Source organism: Lepisosteus oculatus, unplaced genomic scaffold (assembly GCF_040954835.1).
Source record: "Lepisosteus oculatus isolate fLepOcu1 unplaced genomic scaffold, fLepOcu1.hap2 HAP2_SCAFFOLD_78, whole genome shotgun sequence".
Taxonomy (NCBI): Eukaryota; Metazoa; Chordata; class Actinopteri; order Semionotiformes; family Lepisosteidae; genus Lepisosteus; species Lepisosteus oculatus.
This window is the reverse complement of record NW_027168341.1, coordinates 760,281-782,500: the sequence shown is the minus strand read 5'-3', so window position 1 is coordinate 782,500 and position 22,220 is coordinate 760,281. Positions and strand designations below refer to the sequence as shown.

At 42.9% G+C, this 22,220-nt stretch overlaps 3 non-coding genes across 3 annotated transcripts in view; 1 reads left to right on the top strand and 2 right to left on the bottom strand.

The window, feature by feature from the left end:
- Positions 1 to 102, bottom strand: part of LOC138235168 (U5 spliceosomal RNA) — a 114-nt gene extending 12 nt beyond the window's left edge. Inside the window, exon 1 of the small nuclear RNA XR_011188053.1 lies at positions 1 to 102. This exon is cut by the window's left edge and continues 12 nt beyond it. This is a non-coding gene — a small nuclear RNA (U5 spliceosomal RNA).
- Positions 103 to 2,314: 2,212 nt separating this feature from the next.
- trnag-ucc (transfer RNA glycine (anticodon UCC)) lies at positions 2,315 to 2,386 on the top strand. The gene has a single exon. It is a non-coding gene; the product is annotated as a tRNA-Gly (tRNA).
- An 18,034-nt stretch (positions 2,387 to 20,420) lies between these two features.
- Positions 20,421 to 20,493, bottom strand: trnar-ucg (transfer RNA arginine (anticodon UCG)). The gene has a single exon. It is a non-coding gene; the product is annotated as a tRNA-Arg (tRNA).
- Between the last annotated feature and the right edge of the window lie 1,727 nt (positions 20,494 to 22,220).

Below are 22,220 nucleotides of genomic sequence, written 5' to 3'. Positions count from 1 at the left end.
AGGGAAGCACAAAAATTGCATGGAACTCATTCATGCTCCTCTCCACGGAAATATTTAGTAAAAGGCGAAACATTTGTACAAGATGAAGAAAAACCAGAGTGCGTGGCTGCACAGCTTCAGGAGCCCAGGCCGCCTTCAAAGCCTCTGATCTGCCGGTCGTGGTTGGTAATGCACCTGGCCTTACTAATGAGCCAGTGGGGCCCGTTCAGCTCCGAGCTCATCGCCTGCGGCTCTCGGCTTGCGGGCGTGCCCAATCCGTGCGATAACTCGGAAAACACCCGGCCACAGTGTGCAGGAAACGATGCACTCTGGGAAGCCGCTATGCAAAGCGAGGTCCCAAGATCCCCTGCGGCCGGACACTTCCCGCCCCCCAAAGAAAAGAGCGCCAATCAGACGGCCAGAGACCGAGGACACGCAGAGCAGACGGCCACAATCGCCATAATAAGAGCCTAACCCTAACCCTAACCCTCGGAAATCTGTGGCGTTTAGCGTGACATAGTCTTGCAGGCATCGTGCTGTCTCACTGCAATACTATACCGCTGGAGGAAACAGTCCATCTGGCCATGAAACTCATTTGAACGTCTAGCTACAGCAACTAACTATATCATGATTTATTCAGGATGTGCGGAATCAGCACGTCCCGGAGACAGCTTCCGAAATCGTGAGCATTCTCTGGTGGTAGGGGCGTTCAAGATGGCGCTCAGGTGGGAGGTAAAGTTTAGTGGTTCAGGAGTTTTTTTGAGTTTTTCATGACCTGAATGTTAATTTTTGCTTTTTTTGACTACTGAAAAATAAGGACTTAACAGTAGTTGTTTAAACTTCAGTTATAACTGAAAGAAAAAAAAATGATTTTTTTTAGGTTTAAGAATTTCGATATGAGTAACACTGGGAAAAGAAAAGAGAGTGCTGGGTCTTCGAAGGAGAAGTTTAAGAAACCTCAATCGTATATGTATAGCACTACAAGAAAATTGATGGCAACTAAAGGGAAAAGTGAAGCAGCTGGAGGGGACGTGGAAAGAGTGCTGGAGATGCGCTCGTACGCGAGCGTTCGCAGCCCAAGTGAGACTCAGCTGCCAGAGGAAGAGCCGGAGTCCCTGCCCAGCACACCTGTGAAAACCCCGGCAGCCAAGAGAGGAAGGGGCGACCTGACGCTGGAGGAGCTCCAGACCAACATCTTCAACATGATGGCACAGAGCATGGGTGAGCTGAAGGAAATGATTTGATCTAATACAGTCGCAATCGAAAGTCTTAAAAAGTCCATGGACTGTGTGTTTAAAGAGGTTGAAGACTTAAAGAGTGAAGTAAAAGTTCTTAAACAAGTAAATACCAAACAAGAAAAGCATATTAAAGAACTTGAATTGAAAGTGAACGATGTAGATAGATACCGTCGATGATGGAATTTAAAATTATTTGGAGTTAAAGAGGAACATGATAAGGACCTTGTTGCAACAGTGAAGGGTATCTGTAAAAGGACCCTGCCAGACCAGGAGGACGTAATATCGGCCATTGACTTTGTTCACAGGCTCGGGAGAGCGAACATGTCTGGGCAAGTGCGCCCCAGATCGATTATAATACAGTTCACCAAGATGACGGCGAGGGACATGCTGTGGCGAGCGGCGAGGGGGAATGAGTATTTGAATGGGAACAAACTGAGGTTTGCAGAGGACCTGTCTGCCGCGGACAGGAGCACCAGGAACCAGCTGTGGCCCCAGGTTGAAGCTGCCAGAAGAGAGGGGAGGAGAGCCTACTTTGTGGGAGCGAGGGCCTTTGTGGACGGGAAGGAGATTTGCTCCCAGTGACTGCTCAGTTAATGATTATGTTTGGTTATATTTGTTATACCAGTATATACTAGTGTTTCTTTAGTGTTAGTTTGGAATGGTGTAGTTAAGTGTTAAGGACTGTTATAGTTCTGGTTCTTTGAAAAACTCAATAGTTTAGACAGTCTTAGAGTTAGTTATTTGCTTTTGTGTATGTCTTTTTCATGAATGCCAGAGGTACTCGAAATGTTGTTAAAAGAAAAACTGTGTGCTGAGTTTTATTTTTTACAGGAAACGCATGCATGTTGAAACTAAAGTTTATAAATAATTGAGAAATATTAAAGCAAGGAAAATATGATACGTGTAAAATATACAATTTGATCACATAATTACTTAATTACCTCTGGTAGTTAAATGCTTTTTTCTGCTGCGTTTTTTTTCTCTTGTACATGACTCTGATCCTCTTGTTGTATTTGTATTTGTAAATTCTATGTTTAATAAAAAAAAAATTAAAAAAAGCATTCTCTGGTGGTGTCCTGTAGGCTTCCTGTGGGTGTGCGTTGGTGGTATAGTGGTGAGCATAGCTGCCTTCCAAGCAGTTGACCCGGGTTCGATTCCCGGCCAACGCAGTGGCGAATGTTTTCAAATGCTGTCATGAGCCTTGGATTGTGACTAGCAAAGCGAAGCCTTTTGAAAGAGCTAAAGCACTGAAAAACGGAATTGAGGGAGAATCTTACAGGGGATTCTGAGTGGTGTCTGCATACACGCAGTCCGATATGGGTGCTGAAAGCTTGAGCTACTCTCAATGTCATGCTGGCTTTCCCCGGAGTAAATCTGTTACATTGAAAGAATGCTTCTCGCAGGTTCAAAAAGGGACCCTTGTTAATTGGAGAAATCAATGATTTCGAATGAATTCTGTATGCGTTAAAAGACAGCTATACACAGAAAACATGCAGGACACTGCTCATGATGTTTCCCGAGCCAAAACACAGTGCGTTTTTTCAAGCCATCTGACAAAGCCCGCCCACTGAAAACTGCAGCAGATCGTGTAAAGACGTTCAACTTTGTAACTACTGCACGCACAGGAAGCAGAATAAATTCCTCTTTTCAAACTGTCAAAGGTTTGCTTTACGAACGCCGCAGGACATCGCACAATCTCTTTTGAACAGGGACAAACGATTTCTTATGGGGCGCAGTAAGTACTGTTACTGTCACTGCTCGATACCGACGTTGGCCTACTATACCATGTTCAGCCACTGCTAGAAAATGTACGGCTCTAGCACCAGAGCAAACAACAGGAGGGCCGATGTCGAACAGGCACACGTGTCAGACATGGAGAGCGATGAGAATGGGATTCGAACCCATGTCTGCAAAGCACAATGGATTAGCAGTCCATCACCTTAACCACTCAGCCACCTTGTCGATGAAACTGGGCTGTCCGGACATGGGTTGGCGCGCTCCAGATGATCTTTTTCTTTTTTCCCCCACGTACTCGAGGGTCATTTTCCTGTTCCACATGTGATTTCAACATTTTCCTTGGGAGATGTCAAGCCAGCAAGTCACTGCTGTGGTTCAGTGGCCAGTGTGGAGTTCAGTGGCCCTGTTGTACACAGAAAGCACATTGAGCTCCTTGGACATGAAAAGTTCCAGATAAAAGCCATTTGTCATCCTTTCTCTTGGTGTCGATGTTGCTATTGTATGTAAAGGTGGCAACTTGCTCAGCGAGCAGGCGGAGCACACACCGAATGCAGATGTGTCTGAGTGGTGTGTCCAAGTGGCTGCAAAAGGACAACACTCCTGGGGCGCCGTGGCTTAGTTGGTTAAAGCGCTTGTCTAGTAAACAGGAGATCCCCGCCTACGGCTAGACTTAATTAAATGCAAGTATTCATTTCCTGTCTTTAACGCGACTTGTTTTTCTTAAAATGGATGCAACTTGCAAAACATGAAATACAAGCCTTGCTAATCAGCGCTAGCGGCTGGCAAAAAAAAGGAGTCAGCTATTTTTTTTTCTTTAACCTTAACCCTGCTAACGGAGAAGAGTTAAACGACCGAGTCTATGCAGCTTAAACGGTGCGCAAGTCGGGTTCTTAGCTGAAAGGGTGGTAAATCACGCTCACCCCAGTCCTTAATCTTTTAAAGAGGATACAAAATTGAACCTAGTCGCCACATCACATACATCCCGTTCAACGATAAAAAGGTAACATCTATCCTCGCTCCAGAGTCAATCTCACGTTGAGGGCATCTTTTTTTTCACTTTACCGTGAGTCGGGCTCGGCTGCACAGAGGAGAGAGCAGAGCAATGAGGTCACAGGGACAGGGGAGTCACACGCTGGCGGTTTGAATACGCGGAAGATCACTGAGGGATCCACAGTATGTGGACCCTCCGTTCGCCATCAGTCCACACTCCGGACTCTGAATCCTGCCATCCGAGTTAAGATCTCGGCGGAACCTGAGGCGCAGTTCCTTCTTAAAACGTAATCTGGTGAGCATTTCTAGAATCGCACTTGTATAGATGCAGCCTTTAATGTGTTGCTAGGTTAAAATTGATGACTTCTTGTATTTCAGTAGGCAACTGCCCTCTTGATTTTGGATTTAATTTCTTTATTACAGGGGCGCTTTTATGAAGACAGAGTCATGTTCAGGTACTTTGCTTGATGGAGGAAGCTCATTTCGGACTCTGTGATCTGCTCACCTGGAAAGGTCTGCTGTACTACTACAAGAGAGAAGTAGGGTCTGGAAGAAGGGACAATTTTATGATGCTTTGGAAGATAGTTTTTTTTTTCTTATACTGAAAATGAAAAGTAGAAATGGACTCAATCTTTGGAATTTGTATATTTATACATTTCAGTGAACCCTCAGCCATTCCTTCTGTATTGTAATTCAATTTCTCTTTTAAAATTCCTTCCCCACTTCTAGGACCTGCAGTTGCTGAACTCCACAATGGCTTCTATTGGAAAGTCTGTGACTGAGACCATTATTTATTTAGGAGCAATGAGCAATTCTTATATAAATGCAATAAAATCATTATGCTCAAACTATGAGAGAGAATTTTAAGGATAATTTAAGAAATCAGTCTTAGCTTGTTTCTATACACAGATGGTATTATTTATTTTCAAAGGAAACCCGCGAGGATTCCCCTGGTGTGCAAGATGTGCCTGAATACTTTTGATCAGCTTCCTGCTCACTTCAAGAGGGCGTGTATGAAGCACGCCACGGCAGAAGAGATCAGGTGGCCTCTCAACAGGCGAGGGAGGACATGATGAATCACCTGAAGAACGGGGTCATCGTGGATTACCACAGAATAGAGATCAAAGGACACTTTGTGGGCTTGAAATACAAAGAAAACCATGTTCTATGGGACAAGATAAATACAAAACTTAAGCTTTTATTTTAATTAGATTTATTTATAAAGCATAAGCAATCATTTATTACATTAATATATGTGAAAATAACATTTTAGTATCATACGTTTAGTATATTTAGTCCCTAATGCTGAAAGAAATGATCATAGAACATGACATCTAACCTTACCTGCTGTGTTTTTAATCCCTATTGCTCAATGCACGGTGAAAGCATTGCATACATATGTCTGACAATGAGGAATGGGCCCCTGAGACAGTCATTTGCCTGTTTCACAAATGATCGTATTTTACTAGAGATTCTGTTTGGGATTCAGATGTGCATTCGGAAAGCAATCCTTTTCAAGAAATGATACGTTCTGGATGAGGTCAAAGGTGCTGGAACACTGTATTTAGGATGTGTTTGCAGAGACTGTGTGTCTCCTGCTTCAACGCAGTGAGAAATAGATGTGCTCCTGTAATTCATTGGTACATGCCCAGGGCAGTAAGCAGTCTGAGGATTTATTTCCAGACGGCATAGAGCAGTGAAGCAGTGAAGTAGTGCAACACACTGGATCATTATATTATTAGAATCTATTCTACTTAAATTATTACATTATACACAATTTGAGTTCATTTTAAAAAGTAAAAGGTAATGAAAGGAATGCATTTTCGTAAGAAAGATAATACCGATATGCATGTGATAATCTTCCTTATATCATGTAGTGCGTCATTTGGACACTTTGTGGGATTGAAATACAAAGAAAATCATGTTCTATGGTACAAGATAAATACAAAACTTAAGCTTTTATTTTAATTAGATTTGTTTATAAAGCATAAGCAATCATTTATTATATTAATATATGTGTGTAGCCGCGAGGCTTATTAATAAGGCAGAATTAAGTGTTCTGAGCCTTCCCAAATGAGGCCCCATTTCTCTGTTCATCTCTGTGGTGCAGCCACAGAGAGACTATTCATGCAGGGTGATTTAAGGTCCTAGGACAGCTCCCAAAGGGGGATGCACTTAGCTAAGCCTGGCTATCATGATCAATGGTCATCCATTGGCGCCTATCTGTCTAGGGAGTGCCAGTTGGACATCTGGACTGCATTACTAAGTGTCAGGACTAAGTGACTCATATCTCACCTTGATCAATCAATCAGGGACTGGTAGGGCCGAGTAACCCACGTGGGACTCTGATGCCCATGGAACTTTCAGCCAATCAATGAGCTGAAGTTCCTCCAGGTAAAAACAGGCAACACAGAGAGCCTGTGAGATTCAGTAAGATTCAGAAGGGAGGATTCAGAGGATTCTGTGGACAATTCTAAAGGGAATTCAAAGGAGAATTCCAGGGCAGGGCGGCCCAGGAGCAGAAGGCTCCCAAGGGCAGGACATTCTCGCAGCGCGCCTCCTGACCATCCTGAGACTCAGCCCGGACAACCACGGAACGGCCAGTGTGTCCGAGTGCCAGAACTTTCCTTTGTTCTAAGAGTCTAGAGCGGAGGTTGCCAGAGAATAACCAGAGGATCCACCCGTGGTTAGCACCAGCAGCAGGCCTCGTGAACAGGTCGGAACTGTGGACAGCTGAATCACTATTCAGAACTAGCTCTTCATCAGAAACGAACCGGTCCTCTTCCTGACTTGCTGGGACCCACAGTCATCTTTTCTCCTGTGCACAAACTTTGCTAGTTAAAGCCCACAGTGAGCATCAGCAGCGCAGCATCGCAAGCCACACAGCACAGCCTGGCACGGAGCCAGAGAGCGCGGATTGGACAGCAACAGCCTGCAACTGTTTCTTTGTGCCCGCAGGAAGATCTGAATCCCCAAAGATTGGATGAGTATTCAACTTCAATGCATTACAGCTCGAGAATTCAATTGTTATCCCAACCAGTTGATATCAATTTAATTCCTAAGAGTTATGTACTTGTTTGAGTATCTAATGTAGAAGTTATAACCAAGTTCATTAACGAAACGGTCTTAATGAATGATATACTGAACGTATGTCCTCTTGATATGTGTAACACTTCGTAACTGACTGAATATATATCTTTTGTATTCTGATAACCCTCTCGATAAGATCTGTTAGGTTTACATGCATATTTTATGTATTAATAAATGTATCCTCGTGTATTAGTACCTGTGTGTGCGCGTTGTTTGAGTTATGTCACATGGTTGGATTCTAAAGCCATCAAAAGAATCAACTTTGTGATTTACTGCTACAATTAATAATTGTCTCAGTAAATGCCCAAACCCTACAGAACTGGTGCCTTCAGAGAGCCACTACATTTAATTTTGCTATGGCAACATTACATATTTGGCGTCCCTGAGCCGGTTTTCTTACATGTGAAAATAACATTTTAGCATCATATTATTACATACAGGTCTCTAGCTTCAACACAGTGATATATATATATACTCAGTGATTTATTGGTACATGCCCAGGTCAATAATCAGAATGAGGATTTATTTCCAGACGGGCTACAGGTAGTGTTGTGAAATACTTCAACACACTGGATCGCAGATTTAGACCCCCTGCACTCTTACTCCTTAAAAACCAAAGAAATGAAGATATGTAGCAATCACATTGCAACAGGGCTGACAGTGACTTAATGCTTATACTAGTGGACTTCTGGTACCTTTAGGGTACGGTGTTCCCTGAAGGGCTCTCAAACCCCGCATTTCAGATGCCTAGCTGTTTCGCTGATGTGTTGCACCTCAGAATCACTTTTAAACCTTACCTCTGGTATCTTTAATCCCTATTGCTCAACGCATGGTGAAAGTATTGCATAAATGTGTCTGAAAATGAGCAATGGGCACCTGAGAGACTCATTTGCCTGTTTCACAAATGATCATATTTGACTAGAGATTCTGTTTGGGATTCAGTTGTGCATTCTGACAGCAATCGCTTTCAAAAATGGTTACATTCTGGATGAGGTCAAGGTGCAGGAACACCGTATTTAGGATGTGTTTGCACTTATTCTGTGTCTCTAGCTTCAACACAGCGATATATGTATATGCTCACTGATTTTTTGGTACATGCCCAGGGCAATAATCATTATGAGGATTTATTTCCTGATGTGCTAGGGGTAGTGTTGTGAAATACTTCAACACACTGGATCGCAGGTTTAAACCGCCTGCACTCTTACTCCTTAAAAACCAACAAATGCAGATATGTAGCAATCATATTGTAGCTGACACTCATTTGCCTGTTTCACAAATGATCATATTTTACTAGAGATTCTGTTTGGGATCCGGATGTGCATTCTGACAGCAATCTCCTTATCGCGGCTTTGCCCTTCTTGCCTCTTTGGACAATATCTCCATCTTGTGGTCGTTATTATTCCGGTTCCGGTCGAGAGGGAACGCTGGCGCATTTGGCTGCCGCTCCTCTCACCAGTTTTTCATTTCTATCTACTTATTTATGTTTTTTTTTTTTCCCTTTTTCTCCTCGATTACACTGATTTCTAGTTTATCTATTTTCATCCGCTTCACGTTACAAATTCACAAATGCGACTTCCACTGCACTGTGAACTTACTCAACTGAAGACCTTCACCTCTTGCTACCGCCTTCTCTGGATTTCCTTCCCGTCTCGTTTCATCAATCATGTCTCTGAGGTACACTGCACTGCAACTTCTTCAACTAAAACAAAGCTACTTCCTGGTCAAAGACACATTCGATTACTGCCGTTTTACTGGGATTTTACGACCGACTCGCTACATCCATCGCAGCACAGGACGCCGTTCTCTTCGTTCGTCTGCCTGCGGAGTCTCTATCCCTGCCTTTCGGCGCACGTCTGTAAGTCCATCACGTACCGGCGCCGATCTAAAAAATCTCCTCACTACCGCACCTGGACCGCACTCCGCTTCCCCCTGCATCCCCGAGACTGGCCAGATCAGCGCTACTCAACACCCGCTCCGTTAACAGCAAGGCTCTTCTTTTATGTGACATTATCAAAGAAAAACAACTGGACCTTCTGTGCTTAACCGAAACATGGCACAAACAAAACGATGGACTCCTGTTCAACCAACTAGTTCCTCCTGGATATGGTTTCTTTGACCTTCCGCGTCTTTCAGGCAGAGGCGGGGGCATCATTGTTATTTACAACCTTTTTTACAGTCTAAGTCCTATAGCTATACCTCCTCCCTCTTCTTTTGAGTGTCTTGTTTTAAATGTTTCTATCCCCCAATCTACTATTATTGCCACAGTTTACAGACCACCCAAACCCAGTGGAGTCTTCTTAGGTGAGTTTGGTGATTTTCTCTCATTCTTATCCCTTAAATTTAAAAGGATCCTTATTCTAGGGGACTTTAATATACACATTGATTCAACCTCTTCCAGTCTGGCTAAAGAGTTCCTTTCTCTTTTGGGATGCTTTGACCTTGCTCAGTTTGTTTGTACCCCTACACATAACAAAGGACACACCTTAGATCTAATTATTGCAAATGACTCCTTTGTCTCCCACTGCTCCCCCCTTGATCTAGGCCTCTCTGACCACTTAGCCATTCTCTTCAATCTGGAATTACCTGTTTCTAACACTTCCCCCTCACGCTCTGTAAATTTCCGCAACTGGCGATCAATTGATCACCCAAGGTTTGCAAATTCTGTTCTGTCCTCCTTATCCTGTTTCTCTTCCTCTGACCCTCTAGAGGACAAAATACAGTTACTTGACAATGCTCTTTTATCTACCCTCGACACCTTTGCTCCTTTAAAAACTCGAACCATCTCCTTCTCTCGCCCTGCCCCCTGGTACAATGACCATCTGCGTTTCATGAAGGCAGCCTCTCGCAAACTTGAGCGTAGGTGGCGTCTTTCCAGCCTAAATGTACATTATCAGGCCTGGAGAGATTACTTATCTGATTATAAGGTTACTATAGAGTCTGCTAGATCCACCTACTTCTCTCACATCATTGAAAATCACCAAAACAATCCCAGACATCTTTTCTCCACCATCAACAGACTGCTCAAGCCAAACTGCCCCACCACATTACCTGCCTCATCACAACTTTGCAACACATTCTTAGATTTCTTTAGTTCTAAGATTGACAACATCCGGCATCACATTCTCTCCACTACGGATATAATTTCCACACCTCCTCCATCCTCATCCAACTTCTCTGGTTCCCGTCTCTCCAGCTTCTCTCTTCTTGACTCAGCATCCCTAAACAAACTAGTTACGCGCATGAAACCCACCACATCTATTTTAGATCCCATTCCCACCACTTTATTCCAGTCCTGTTTCTCTTCTCTCTGTCCCATTGTCCTCAATATAATACATGAATCCTTGAGCACCGGCATTGTACCAACGGTCCTCAAAACTGCTGCTATTACCCCAGTGCCAAAGAAGCCTAACATGGCTCTCGACAATCTTAACAACTTTCGCCCCATCTCCAACTTACCCTTTCTCTCTAAAATTCTAGAACGTGCTGTCACACTTCAGTTACATAACCACCTCATGACAAACAACCTTTTCGAACCCCTCCAATCTGGCTTCCGTCAACTTCACAGCACAGAAACCGCCCTAGTCAAAGTCACCAACGATCTCCTAATAGCTTCTGATTCTGGTTCTCTTTCCATACTCATCCTTCTTGATCTCAGTGCTGCCTTTGACACTGTTGACCATAACATCTTGCTTTCTCGTCTCGAGACTGTGTTTGGAGTCTCTGACACTGCCCTCAAATGGTTTAAGTCTTACCTCACTGATCGCTGTCACTTTGTCTCTCTCAATGGGTACAGGTCTGAAATTGGTCTTGTCAAGTCTGGTGTCCCTCAGGGCTCAATACTGGGCCCCTTGCTCTTCAGCATTTACATGTTCCCACTTGGTCAGCTTTTAAGATCACATGGCCTCAGCTTTCATTTTTACGCTGACGATACTCAAATATACATCCATACCAAACCCGACACTGATGTGGCTGTCTCTATTCTATCTAATTGCATCTCTGACATAAAAATTTGGATGACTCAAAACTTCCTTCATCTTAACTGTGACAAGACTGAAGTCATGCTTATTGGTACCCCCCATCAACTTCGTAAAGCCAGTCCTGTAACCCTGTCTGTAGATGGCTCTGTACTTGAGCTCCAATCAAAATTGAAAAACCTTGGGGTTATATTCGATTCTGGCTTAACATTCGACCCACATGTACAGCATACTGTCAAAACATCTTTTTTTCACCTTAGAAATATCGCAAGACTACGCCCTATGCTATCATTAACTGTGGCTGAAAAGCTAATCAACATATTTGTATTCTCTCGAATTGACTACTGCAATGCTCTGCTCCCTGGGGTATCTAAATCTACTCTGAACAAGCTGCAGTATGTCCAAAATTCAGCAGCCAGAATCCTGACCAAGTCTAGTGCAAGTGTTCACATTACTCCTATCCTGGAGTCCTTGCACTGGCTTCCGGTCAAATTCCGCGTAGACTTTAAAATCCTCATGCTCACCTACAAGGCTTTACATGGCCTGGCACCTCAATACCTGTCTGAACTTTTATCGCCCTACTCCCCACCTCGCAACCTCCGCTCTTCAAATTCTGCCCTCCTTACTGTCCCCCAAGCCCGTCTACATTGTATGGACGACAGGGCCTTCTCCTGCTATGCCCCCAAGCTCTGGAACTCTTTGCCCAAGGATATTAGAGAGTCACCTTCTCTAAACTCCTTCAAATCCAGACTCAAAACCCTCCTTTTCAGAAAAGCCTTTACTTAACTGGTTCCATTCTTCACCCCTCTGCTCTTCTTAATACCATCTTCCACGGTCTCCTCTATTGTTATTGTTGTATTGTTGTAATCATAATTGTGTCCTGTCTTGTGAAATGTTCTTATTTATTGTTGTAGTCTTCTTATTTATTGTTATTGTCATCCTGTAAAGCGCTTTGAGAAGCCACCTTTAAAGGCGCTATATAAAATAAAGTTTATTATTATTATTATTATTGTTATTGGTAATGTCTAGACAACATCTCCATCCTGTGGTCGTTGTTGGTAATGTCTTCTTATGCCCTTTAAATTTTAATTCTCTATTAGTTGATTCTAGAATCTCTACAATGGAGATGAAAACATCAGTTTTATAGCAGACAATATGACATTATTTATAGTCCAATTAGAAACTTATTACCCTGTTTTTAACATAATAACAAATTAAAATTGATTAAAACTAAGTTTGGAACACCAGGGAACATAACAAATGATTTTTAGGAAAACCATGAGGTTCTCTGTGTCCAATGCCTGCAAGGGGAGAAAGCTAGAATCCTTTGATTTTTTCAAAATTTGAAAATAAACATCATATAACAACAGCTTTCATTCCTAGGAGTGAAAAATAACCATTTTTGAAGACATAGTAGTTTCTAAAACACTACAATAAAGTTAAAAACATCAGTTTTATATTACATTATTTTTAGTGAAATTAGTCATTTTTTGCACTATTTTTAATAAAATATCTAATTAAAAGTGATTAAAATTAAGTTTGGAACAACAAGGAACACAAAAAAAAAAGATTTTTAGGAAAACCATGAGGTCCTCTGTGCCCGATGCCTGCAAGGGGAGAAAGCTAGAATCCTAAAAAAAAGTTATCAATTCTAGAGCCTAAGAGGAAAACAAGACAAATGTATATCTCCAAATAATTTTATGTGCTTCAGAAGAGCCCAGGAAAGTTTTTTGCATACATGAAACCACGCCCGTTTGCACATAAGCAGACATGGTTGCACACACGACTGCATGAAAGCACACGTGCATGCGAAGTCATCCTGTTGAGCATTTGAAAAGCCGCACCACGCCACACTTGAAATAGCTCTTACATTAGTGGTAGACACAGGAATCGCCGCAGGAATCAAAATTGAACCTAGTTGCCACATCACATACATCCTGTTCAACGATAAAAAGGTAACATCTATCCTCACTCCAGAGTAAATCTCATGTTGAGGGCATATTTTTTTCCACTTTACCATGAGTCGGGCTCGGCTGCACAAAGGCGAGAGCAGAGCAATGAGGTCACGGGGACAGGGGAGTCACACGCTGGCGGTTTGAACACGCGGAAGATCACTGAGGGATCCACAGTATGTGGACCCTCCATGCGCCATCAGTCCACACTCCGGGCTCTGAATCCTGCCATCCGAGTAAAGATCTCGGCGGAACCTGAGGCGCAGTTCCTTCTTAAAACGTAATCTGGTGAGCATTTCTAGAATCGTACTTGTATAGATTGTAGCGTGCTCTCTGAAGGCACCAGTTCTGTAGGGTTTGGGCATTAACTGGGACAATTATTAATTGTAGCAGTAAATCATAAAATGATTCTTTGGATGGCCTTAGAATCCAACCATGCGATATAACTCAAACAACGCACACACATAGGTACTAATACAGAAGGATACATTTATTAATACATAGAATATGCATGTAAACCTAACAGATCTTATCAAGAGGGTTATCAGAATACAAAAGGTATATATTCAGTCAGTTACAAAGAGTTACATATATCAAGAGGACATATGTTCAGTATATCATTCATTTAGACCGTTTCGTAAATGAACTTGGTTATAACTTCTACATTGGATACTCAAAACAAGTACATAACTCTTAGGAATTAAATTGGTATCAACTGGTTGGGATGACAATTGAATTCTCGAGCTGTAATGCATTGAAGTTGAATACTCATCCAATCTCTGGGGATTCAGATCTCCTGCAGACTCAAAGAAGCAGTTGCAGGCTTGTTGCTGTCCAATCCGCGCTGTCTGGCTTGGTGCCAGGTTGTGCTGTGCGGTTTGCGACAGTGTGCTGCTGATGCTCACTGACCGGCTAGTTAGTGTTGGCTTTAACTAGCAAAGTTTATGCACAGGAGAAAAGATGACTGTGGGTCCCAGCAGGTCAGGAAGAGGACCGGTTCGTTCCTGATGAAGCGCTTGTTCTGATTAGTGATTCAGCTGTCCACAGTTCCGACCTGTTCACGAGGCTTGCTGCTGATGCTAACCTCGGGTGGATCCTCTGGTTACTCGTGGCAACCTCCACTCTCGACTCTTAGAACAGAGGAAAGTACTGGCACTCGGACACACTGGCCGTTCCGTGGTTGTCCGGGCTGAGTCTCAGGATGGTCAGGAGGCGTGCTGTGAGCCTTCTGCTCCTGGGCCGTCCTGCCATGGAATTGTCTTGCACCCCTGGAATTCTCCTTAGAATTCTCCTACTGGAATAGTCCTACTAGTTCTCCTTCTCCAGGCTCTCTGTTGCCTGTTTTTACCTGGAGGAACTTCGGCTTGTCATTGGCTGAAAGTTTAATGGGCATCAGAGTCCCACATGGGTTACATTGCCCTACCAGTCCCTGACTGGTTGATCAAGGTGAGATATGAGTCACTTACTCCTGACACCTAGGAATGCAATCCAGATGTCCATCTGGCACTCCCTAGACAGATAGGCGCCAATGGATGACCATTGATCATGATAGCCAGGCTTAGCTAAGTGCATCCCCATTTGGGAGCTGTCCCTTATCAAAAGAAAACATCTTTAAATCAGCCTGCATGAATAGTTTCTCTGTGGCTGCACCACAGAGATGAAGAGAGAGATGGGGCCTCATTTGGGAAAGCACAGCAACACTTATTTCTGTCTTATTAACAAGCATTGCCTCTACAAATCCCCCCTTTTTGAAGGTCACGAGGTCCTGAGGCGTTGTTGCCCTCAAAACAAAACAGAGTTAAGTGATGTCCCCTGTCATTAGAACATTAACCTTAAATGTCCACATTTCTCCTCGAGAATTCATACCGGAACCAGCATTGGGAACAAACAGGATGAATAACATCTGGAGTATGTATAAACACGGTAGGAGACATCATCTCAGTCTAGGCATTACAAATCAGGAAGTTCACTGTCAGTATCTGATACCTCTGTAGGCAGATATTTGGGGAAGAGGTAACTTCCTTTCTTTTGACATGCTACCTTTGACTCATTTGTGCTACCCGGAGTACTTCTTGATGTAAGAGTACAGCATTCAGAGTACATTGTCAGTCATGATCCAGCTTCCCAGCAGCAGTGTTACAATAACACCGGTTCCTGTTCCCAGCCCCCCTGATGAACCATGAGACCTGTGTTGGGCACCTGCCAGGGTGGTTTGGAGGTTTGTTCCATTAAAGCAAACTAACTACCTGTACCTCCTGAGGGCTTACTGTTTCTTGGATTTCTCTCTAATTCAATAGTGTGGCACCTGAAGGCATCCACGACCTCAAGTTTGGTCTTATGTTGTCTGGTTCCAGACCGTACAGTGTCAAGTTACCATGCTGTACTATGGCCTCCTTGGGGCCAGTAGCACGCAAACCTATCAGAAATAGCAAACACACAACAGTGGCGGCAGCAATCAGTCCTCCCAAAAGTCTTTTCGGGTGGCTGATCCCAGTCATCTCCTTCTGAGTGACTGTTGCCTTTCTAAGTTGGCGCAGCATGTACATGGTCTCTTTCTCAGTATGCCATGTGGCATCTTGGGCACCAACATCCTGGAAATCTGAGGAGATCTGACGCAGCTGCTGATGCTGCTCCTCCATTTCCAGGACATCTGCTTTTTCGATTTGTTCATGCCTGTGCTCTAGGAACCCTGCAGGGGGTGGTGCAGCGGTGGAGCATGCCTGACCCTTGGCTTAGTGGTCATCTGGAGCACCTGAGTGATCTGGGATTGTTACTCCATTCTCACTGTTCAGGTCCACCCTGCACACTTCCTGATTGAGGAATCCCTCTATCGGCATGTTTACAATCGTTCACTGGGCGTGGGTGTAGGACACCTGCTCGCTCCCCCCTTCCCTCTCTAGGGGTTCAGGGAGCTGCCCCAGCACTGGGATAGCTAGTTCACTGTCTTTGAACTCACCATCACCCACCAGGCCCATGTCAGTGCAGGCGGGGATTCTGACACCCCCCTTTTCCATGTTCTGCACTAACAGTCGGGTGGCTTGCCCATCCAGCTCCAGTGGTTGGTGCTGAACCACTGTTGGTCAGACTCAGACTGACAAACTGAGCTGGTGGCTGTAAGAAAACCGGCTCGGCTTTCATTCCCTGTCCCTTCTGGGGGACTGGGTGTATTGGCAACCCTGCCATTGAGGCAGGAACAATCAGGTCAATCTCACTCATTACCTGGTAGTTGTGAGAAATAATGTTACCTCACTGCAGGTTCCCTGGGTCACAGCAGAGGGAATCGGCATCTGGGATCAGGTGTGTCCACAGCGCAGTAGTCTCAGCGTCCAGCTGAACCTCCTGTCTAACCTGTGAATGTTGCACCAGGGGATTTCTTTATTTATGTCTTTATTTAGTGGTTTCATTAGTGACAAAGGCTAAACTTTCTTGGAAAAATGTCTTTTATGTAAACCATGTTTGCTATTAATTCATTTAGGACTAGAATATGTTCATTGTCTTCCAATAAAAGAAGGGTTCCTTTCGCCATAGTCGGGTTGACATTAGAAGCTTGCCACGCCTGGACTGTTACACCAACGCATTAGCATGTTAAAGCGATTTCGTTGAGGAGCCTAGCTTTCTTAACTAGTAAGTACTGTACTTCCTTGGTTTTGTAGGGGGGAAGGTGTCTTTCGCTGGAAATCTGGTCCCCTTCTACTGTGAAACCTGTGAAACCGGTTTAATCCGTCACAGCCAGCACTCCCGCTGGCCACCCACGTGTTATGCTCTTCATTAATGTCTAAGCCGGAACACATCATTATATCTCATTTTGTATTTCTTTTAAAAAAATCGTTTGCCCAGCCTAACAGTATTGTTGTTATTGTTTTTATCCTGTAAAGCGCTTTGAGGAGCCAGCTTTTAAGGCGCCATATACAATAAAGTTCATTATTATTGCTATTGTTAAATTGCTGGACAGAGAGGTGAACATTATTACATGGAAGACAAAGATAGCGATTTATGTGTGGATGCTGCACATTGGTGGGGAGTCCCCATTGCCTGTAAAGCACTTTGAGTGGAGTGTCCAGAAAAGCGCTATATAAATGTAAGCAATTATTATTATGATTATTATTATTATGATTATTATTATTATTATTATTATTACGTTGCATTGTGCATTGTGCTGCTGTAATACAGTTTTAAATAATTAAAGTCTAAACAGTATCAGCTTTATTTATGGGTTTTAAATCAATATAAATGTTTATATTGTAACGCCTAGGTGACTATTCATTGTTATTAAAATGACTTAAATTTGATCATGTTGTGATAATTAGAAATATAAATTTGTTTGGTGCGAGTGAAGTTTTATTTAATCTCTGAGCCAGGGAAACATTGTATTTTTTTAAAAAAAATGTTTATTAAAAAAAAAAGGAACGGCTCCAGCAGGATTCAAACACACAACATGTGATATGGGAGTCAGGAAGCTAACCCACAGCACCACCAGCAAAGTCACACAAAGAGTGTCGAAAAAGCCCTACAAAACATTATGTAACAATTCTTGTGTTGCGGTACATGAGTATAATTATATCGTTATTAATTTCTTTAAATACGCGATTCCATATTATATTCCCTTTAAATCAAATTCTTGTACCGGAGCTTGTTGACTCCAGTATCACGTTAGTTAAAGACTTCGATGCTTAAAATGTTTAGGGAGAAATGGAATACTGGTGTGTATGTTTTCTTTAAAGTACCGAGACCAGCCATATACTGTATGTTTAAGTTCCAAAATTAATATCGTTTATGGCCTTCACACGTGTTACAGTATGCTCCTATTCTTTTTATGCTCAGGTACTAAGATTTCCCTTCAGTGGTAAAATTCCATATAAATATTCAATGCTTAAACGGGCACAGTAAAGACATTAAATATACATGTACATATACATACTGTATACAGTACAGTTTGCATACAGTAATATGTTTATGTTCCTAAATCAATCTCTTTTATGAGCATGTGAAAGGCATGGTGAATCGGAGATTCTCAAAAATTACTGTACTTTGCATGATTGGAAACAAATGCGTGATTGCGAAATGCTGTGGTGTTACTTTTACAAAGACGGTCAATGAAAAAAAGAATGTGGACCAGGGCACTACTTTGAGTTTACAGCTTGTCCAAGGTCATTCATTATTAATACTATTAGTAATATCTTCGTTAAAGACTTTGATGGCGACAGCTCAAATATGAGAGGTTGAGCTTTATTAGCTCCACCTTGCAGAAATTCCGGATACTATTATTTTTTTGCGGTTTTATAGGAGAATTTACGGTAACTCATGGTCGACTGCGTAAAGCGCACCGCAAAATAATGTGGTATCGCCCGCTTGTTTTGAATAGCTGCATCTGTACGCCCCGTGTCTCAACGGTAGGACAGAGTCAAATACTGCCTCGACACGTAACAGCGTTATATTAAACCGCAGGACTTGAGGGCTGTTTTGTTTGAATGTTCAAGGCATTGGTAAGAGCGTAGGTCAAGGGCCATTGGTGCATCTCCTGTAACTGGAGTAAAAATGCTATTCAAAGTGCAGTGACTGAAATCGTCGTCCACATATCTCTGTTGTTGATTGCTTTCTGTCTAAGAACGTTCTGTTTTCATGTCCGAACGGGGAGACTTTATCATTCCAACTTGAAGCCACCCTTAAGTCCTCTGAGGTGTGTGTGTGTGCTTGCACGTATGGCGTAAAAGGTTTCTTAAACGGAGAGCGAACTTGAAAAAAGTTGCCTCCGCCGCCGCCGCCGCCGCCTCGCACTCCCTGTTCGATTGTAGCAAGAAGGCAGCGGCAGTAGCTCTCGCTGTAGTCGTGGCCGAGTGGTTAAGGTGACGGACTAGAAATCCGTTGGAGTCTCCCCGCGCAGATTCAAATCCTGCCGACTACGGCGTCCTTTGCATTTGGTTGCGTGCGTGCGTTTAAAAGGACCAGCGCCGTTTCGTTTTCGCTGGGACCTTTAACACTCTAAATCGCCTGGACCTGCAGCCTGTGAAATCGATTCTTCAGCACCCACGAAGGACGCTCTGCAGCTAGACACAGATAACGATGCTTTTCTGCAACGAGCTTTCCAGCTGAATTTTCTCGGCAGCTCCGTACTGAACCTTTCTCCATTGCAACATAGCGGAGGCTCGTCACGTCTATAGCAAGGCTGTGTAGGACCGCATACGCCACAGTGACTTGTACACAGACCACATGAAAGGCAAGCAAAATACACTTTTAAAATTCCAAAGACTCACAAGGTCAGAGGAACAGCGATGACCTGAACAGATCTGTTACAGAAGTCTAGGTTGACCTTTTTAGAGCTGTAATTGCATTTTTGTTTAATAGAAGATCAAATCTACTCGCATGTACCAGCACCTTACAGTTTATTGATGTTAATTCTGTTTAAGTAATAAGATTGCTAACGATGTTTTTACTTTAGCCGGTGTTTTTTAGAACAAATTGCTTACACTTCTATAAGGAATATGCAGTACGTGCCTTTGTCAGTCATTGCTCACCATACCTGTAACTTTCTTATCTAACTCACTTCCTCAAATGGTGAAGGTCCACAAACATAAATGAAAAAAAAAACCTTGTTGTAGATGAGGTGCACAAAAAAGCAGCCCCTGATAGTGTATAACACATGTATACTATTGCAGAGACACATGTAACATATATATATATACTGTATATATATATGAAACAGAAATAGAAACAGAAACAGGAATCGCTTACTCACCTGGAGAATCTCTGTAGGAATATCTAGCATTTATCAATGGAAATAAAAGCTGCTTTAATACAGTGCATGTTCAAACTCAAACCCTCAGCTGCTGTTCTTGTTTGTTTTGGGACAAATTGCAACTGAGCATCGCATGAGCCGTTACGTACCCTTATCTGTTAGGGAATTTCAAGGGAGGAGTTAGGTCAGAATGGGTAGGCTGCAAAACAACAAGTAAAGATTTATTCCAAGATGAAACGTTGTGGCGGTTTTCTTATCTTTTCAGCATGGACTAAACTTTTACGTGTTCCTTATATGCTATATATGTATCTATTAGCACCAATGTCGTTCTTAAAAACTAACATGAAATTGTCAGGGACATTCAGCTATATACAAAGACGAGACAGACAAAGTAATAATTCTATATTAACGTGGCCTACATATTGACGCAATGATCGAACTAACTGACATGTTCTGATTCAGATCCCCTGCAGTTCATGCCAATTAGAACAATAGCAATGCTGAGTCCTCCCCACCCTACTGAGCACAAATTCAGCTGCTCTCCAGTTCTGTTCTGCATGTTTTTTCATTGCAATTGAGCTCGGAGCTGGAGATGATCTCCATACAGTTCTGTGTTAACTAGCCCGCACTTGCGTGCTAATTTACGGGTTGTGGCAAATGCTTTTCTATAGTTCATATACATGACGGCAACCTGTTACCGAGGAACCTGAGAGGTTTAAAAGCCTCACGAGCCAGGCAGGACTCGAACCTAAAATCTTCTGATCCGAAGTCAGACGCGTTATCCATTACGCCACTGGCCCATAGAACATGCGCTTGCACTCCACCACAGAGAGCTCTACACTGCTACCAGTAGTACACTTCCCCATCTAAATTTTCACAGCAAGAAACTTGTGTTTCCTACTATTTTTATCAGGTTTAAAATATCATCTCCTTAAAACAGAAAAAGTGTTGATGTGTCGTGCTGAAATTCCGATTGATTTTGAATTCAAAGAAAAAAGGTTTTCTTCCAAAACACCGTGAAATTGTCACATCTTGCAGACAATAGGTGTATTCCATGTTGAAAAGAGAAGAAAGAAAACCATGGAACCTTTTACAGGTGTGAGGCTTCTTCAGGTGTGAGAAGACCTCACGGCCGAAACGTTGTGTTTCCTTTCTTCTCTTTTCAGCATGCAATAAACCTATTACTTGTTCCTTTGCAGCCGAGGCATGCTGACATAGCTACCCAGCTGAACATCTTGCAGACTCTACTTCTCTCCTGTAGAAGTAAAGCAGGGCTTGCTGGGTGAGCTTTTGCTCCGGTATGTTAGGTCACGTGTCATGTTAAATCACTTCTTCTAAACACAACATTTGCTGGTGCTAGCTTTCCCCATGAAAAGAGACATTTCCCTTACAGTACATGACATATCGTTTTTTTTTTCTATCAATAAGTATAGAAATTAAACAAAAGAAAAAATGTTGTCGCCAAAGAATGCACAGCTCTGTTGCCTTGGGGAGGTGTCAAGGGCATTGAGCTCCATGAGAAGTGCCAGATAAATGCCATTTCTCATCATTTCTCTTGGCGTCAGTTCTGCTATTAAATGGGAAAGAGGCAACGGGCTCAGAGATTATGTTAAGTGCACACCGAGCGCAGATGTGTCCAAGTGTCTGTAAAAGTGCGGTGCTCCCTAGTGGCTTAAAGTGCCTGCCTAGTAAGCAGGCGATCCTGGGTCTGAATACCAGCTGTGCCTCTCTCCGTGTCTTGTTGTGCCAAATGTATCATTTCAGACAAACATGTACAGCTTGGTTCAGTTTAATGCAAGAATTCATTTCCTTTCTGGAATAACTTGTTTTTGAAGAAATCCATACATTTTGTGAAAGATGAAATCAATTTCTTGGTTGTCAGTGAAAAAATATTGCTGGCTACAAGAAGCGCAAACGATTGTTTTCTTTGACCATAAACCTGCAAATGTAGGGAGCAAAAGGCCGTCAGTCTCTGTGGAGCAATCGGTTAGTACATTTGGCTGTTAACTGAAAGGTTGGTGGTTCAAGCCCCTCTGGTATGCGTGTCTCAGTTTTTCCAATGTAAACATCATCACCATCGCTAAAGAAGATGGCGCAGAAGGCTCCACAGCCGAAACGTTGTGCTTCTTTTTTTCTCTTTTCAGCATGGAGTAAACCTTTGCTTTATCCTTTGCAGCCTAAGCATGCTGACGCAGCTACCTTTCTCTTAACGCGCCTCAATCATTATTCACCAAAACGATCAGCAGAATAAGTCGCCTTTGTGGTGATGTCACTCCTCTGCTTCACAAATGTCCTTAGTGACGGGCCATTTCTTTCTGCCATTTTTCCGGAGCGGTTATTGATTGCTCCATCATTTCCCTCTTACTTTCCATCACTAGATTGAAAAAAAAAACAGAAACAGGCTGACAGGACGACAATCAAATTGCAAAAACTCATCAAAGCACTCGATAGAGTATTTGAATCCACAAGTAGATACGAGCAACTTTGTCTTGGCTTGCATGAATGTCGGAAAATGTCAAAAAGAAAA